The following is a 4,364-nucleotide window of genomic DNA, read 5'->3' as shown; positions in this document are numbered from 1 at the left end:
GGGATTTTACTTTGGTGAGTCCAATATCTGTTCCGGAAGAAATGGGCGATCCTAATCATCTTTTATAATCTTGATCTGGACAGATATCTTGCGTTGACTAATAAACTATTCAGTAGGGTTTTACTGTCACCGACTTCATCTCAGAATTCTCGTCATTGTCATTTCAAGATTTCCTAGATTTGGCAGGAGTTTGATTTTTAATAACATTAATTATTTATTCCCAAACCTTTGGTAACGATAATATTGGACATCCCGGGCTATCTAAGTTCTTCTAGCAATAACATCTTCACGAACCATTTGTCTTGGTTATTTCTTGTTCTCACCGGCTTCTTTGTTATCCTTCAGGGCTATACAATTGTACAAAAGACACAAAAAATAATAGCACATTTGATACAAATTAAGAATTAGACACCGCAGAGCCAAATAATGAATTAAACTACAGCATATAGCTGTTCCGTCGTTCTAGGAATCGTCTGTGATGATAAGGGTCTGGAATAAAAACTATACATATTGATTATCTGTGATTCAAGGTTTCTGCGCTTCTGTTTGTAGTTCTATCAACTGCTTGTTTACATAGTAGGATGGTTTTGATTAGTATGTCGGCGAATTCCTGCACTAGTGTACAGCAATTCCAAACAGGAAATGTTCACGATGGCCTTTAAGTGTTTTAATGGAAACATTTAAAATTTTCAGATTCATTTTAGGTAAAAACGACAATTTCAATAAACAGCTGATCTTTATTATTATTTTTTTAATCAATCTGTTTTCTACACATGGTTATAAACAAATGTATTTTATCAACAAGCATAAACAAGTGTAAAAAAAATATTGTCATTTCCGCCATGTTCAAAGGTTGGAGTCACTTGCCCAGAATTGAAAATCCATGAAAAGCTTAAAGGTAATGGGCTGTTTCCATTATCTCCTGATGGTAATGTCACATTAGTTAGTCTCATGTCGAATGGTCTAATTGTGACAGGCCCTGATTAGCTGGACAGTTTAGAAGAAAACACCTGATTTAAAACAATAGCTGCCGGATGGTGGAAGACCCAGTTAAGTGACTGCAGGATTAGATAATTAAACAGGCATGTTATCACACCATTGTAGAACAGCAAGATCGTGATAAAACAGCACAGGAATTGGCCGACATTTAATATGTACCTGTACTTTATCCTGTTTATAATCCCCTATACACCTCGCGATGTGCTATGAAAAACAATAAATGTGATATTCGGATATGGATTTTTTTTTAAATGTTAAACCTAATGTGCTATAGGCAGGTTTAATTTACTAATTGTTTAGATTCTACAGAGGGACGAAAACCAGACACTCTTTCAAGTTCTTGCAAACATGCACATGTTGTCGATGAAAAAGTGAGTCAAAATTACAAAATAGGAGGGTATCATGAACAGGGGCTTCTATTCTTTGACCTAAACAGAGAGCACGGTGCCTTTATTTTAAGAAAACAGAAAAAAAGGGAAAATCATATTTGATATCATGTTAATTATTTTCAGTTATCACCTTCCATAACAATAAAAGTGATATCGACAAGTCGACAGAATCTTAAATTCAACTTCAATGAAACTATTGCAAAAACAGAACGAATGAAAACAAACTCCAAATCTCCTAAAAACTACCAAGTTTCCGGGAAAGGTTGGTCTTCATCTTCATCAACAACCTTGGTCAATCCGATAGGTAATGCCACGTTCTCAAATAGAGAACAAGGTATAAAACAACGGAACCAACAGGCAAATTAACGAACATCAAACACGTACACCTTCATAACGCACGACGAAATGAAATATTGCCCAAAATGAGATAATGATGACGACTGTAAAATTTCCCCATAATTCTTATCAAACCGAATCTCCCGAAACTCTGAAAGTGCATAATCAGATGATTTAAAAGGCCACAAATAATCGCTTTTATAGTATGTTCTATGGGAGTACGTTCAAATTGTGATATATTCGCTATTCTTTACTTGAATTTTTGGTATATTTTAACTTTGTAAATAAATGAATGAAATAAAAAAAAAATGGTCTGGTCTGCATGGTAACCAAAACTGACCTGGTCTGCATGGTAACTAAAATGGTCTGGTCTGCATAGTAACTAAAATGGCCTGGTCTTCATGGTAACCGAAACTGACCTGGTCTGCATGGTAACCAAAATGGCCTGGTCTGCGTTGTACCTATATACAAGTGTTTTTGAAAATACATTCTGGTATTTTTAATGATATATTAACGGTATTTTGGATTAATTTTGTTTTTAATTAAACCAAACGTCATTTATATCCAATTAGTTTTTCTATTTGTTTTTTCTTCTAATTCAAGAAGATTTGCGTTGTCTGTATCAACAGTTTGTCATAAATGAAACAATGCTTGTGTTGACAAATATCCTCTGGGTAGTTTGGTTTACGCTGCGCTTGTTTCCGTTGTTTAGTTACATTTGTAATTGGAGAAATGTGTGTTCGCTTGAAAAAAGAATATGTTAACGCTTGTCCTTGGTCGATACTCTCGGGAATCAACACATCAGTAAACATATTAGAAGGCCAACCCTTACGTATATACCGTAGTTCCAGCAGAAAACGTTTCCGAATATCCAATATAAAATATATATATAAGGATTTTACAAAATTTCAGCATTTTCTGCAGGTTAATGGCCCATAAAATGATTTTACATTCATACCCCCTAAAATATGGGCGTTTTGGGTGGGGGGTGTAGGGTGGGGGTTGCTTGTAGTATCCCTCAAATACTGCTTTGAAAGATAAATAATTTTATATGATTCTATCGAGTTACCGTTCTAGACGTCTCTTGCCCGATATTAAAAACTTGTGTAGACGTTCCACATATAAACCATCACTAAACTTTTAACGACTTCATAAGCTTGGGAGCTATATTCAGTTCAAAAAGACGCAAGGGAAATATTTCTTTGTTTTAAGGGCTGTAAAACTAATTTACATCCAGAAGGTCAGGGTCAGGACCTGTCCTAACCTTGACTAACACGTTTTTGCCACGTGCGGATCAGGGAGCTACCATTACGTTCCGTCGTCGTTTTGGGAACACTTAATTACGCCGCAGTTTTGAGAAGTTTAATGTCTTCAGACGAGTGACGGATCTGGCTAAAAGGACGTGGCTGTTGGTCATGAAAATCCGTACATTATTGTCAACAACTTCTCTAAAATTGAAATTATTTATCTTAGGTCAAAGCTTACGACAGAAAAAAAAATCTAGGTACAATTGATACCTCTTCGGTTTAAAAAAAAGAATACAGAAAACGGTTTTATGTATAGTCGAACCCCATTATCTCGAACTCGATAGGACCATAGGAAAACTTCAAGATAGCCGAGTATTCGATTTAAGTGCGTTCGAATGTTTTGAATTAAGTTAGGCAGGGATCGACGGAAAGCTTCGAATTAAACGGGGTCTTCGAGATAACAAAGTTCGACTATCAATTGGAATTAATCACGATTTCTTTATAAAACCTGAAGCATAACTTGGGTCTACGCTTGACGTGAGATGATTAATTCGAAACTCTCATCTTAACTCGAATTTACTCGGATCTTTTCACCTTTCACCAATAGACACCAAAGATTTCTCTTCTGTTCTTGAAATGCAGGGTTTCGCATCCGTTTCGGGAATCCGTTGTACCTCTGGTTCGGGAACCAGTAGATGAAGTAGATCGGTAGTGATTTGTAGCGTGACGGTTTACTCAACACAAAGGTCCATCTCCTCTGTGAAGCATTTGTTGCATCTTTCTCTCTCTCAATCTTTTCTAACGTAAACGATTTGAATGAAATAACATATATTTCCCATCGACAGTTTCTTCAGACCCTCTCCTAGTCTTTATATATAATCAAACTGATGTCATAAATATGCGACCAGAAAATATGTCAGAATCTTTCTATGTTATTGGTATGAGCACAATCAATCCTGTATTATCATCAAACAATTCTAACATTGTATTCCGGATTACACAGGGAACGATGCTCAAAGGTACAGTGATTACACTCTGTTTTATGTCATGCACACGAGGCGATTGGATGACCTGCTGATCCATTAAAGTTTACTTCCGGCAGTCTTTGTTCCTGTCCTTTTTAACGCACTTTCATCTTTTAACCTCGTAATTCTCTCGGTTATTGTAATTTTCGTTGTGTATAAGTTAATTATTTCAATACAAAAATAAAACTGTAAGAATACAATTTCAGCGCTCTAAGTGTTTTGCCATTTTATTTCGAGTTTTTGTTTTATTTCAACTTGACCTTAAAAGAGTTGGGGTTGATAATAACGCCACTTTTATTTGCGATGATTACAGCGCAAACAAAACTATTAAAATTTTGTCACAGTTGATTTTGTTGTAAAAGTAAGGT

This window comes from Ylistrum balloti, unplaced genomic scaffold, assembly GCF_031769215.1.
Source record: "Ylistrum balloti isolate Yb309-2 unplaced genomic scaffold, AGI_CSIRO_Ybal_v1 Utg369898, whole genome shotgun sequence".
Lineage (NCBI taxonomy): Eukaryota > Metazoa > Mollusca > Bivalvia > Pectinida > Pectinidae > Ylistrum > Ylistrum balloti.
The sequence above is the reverse complement of the archived record's forward strand: the minus strand, read 5'-3'. Positions refer to the sequence as shown.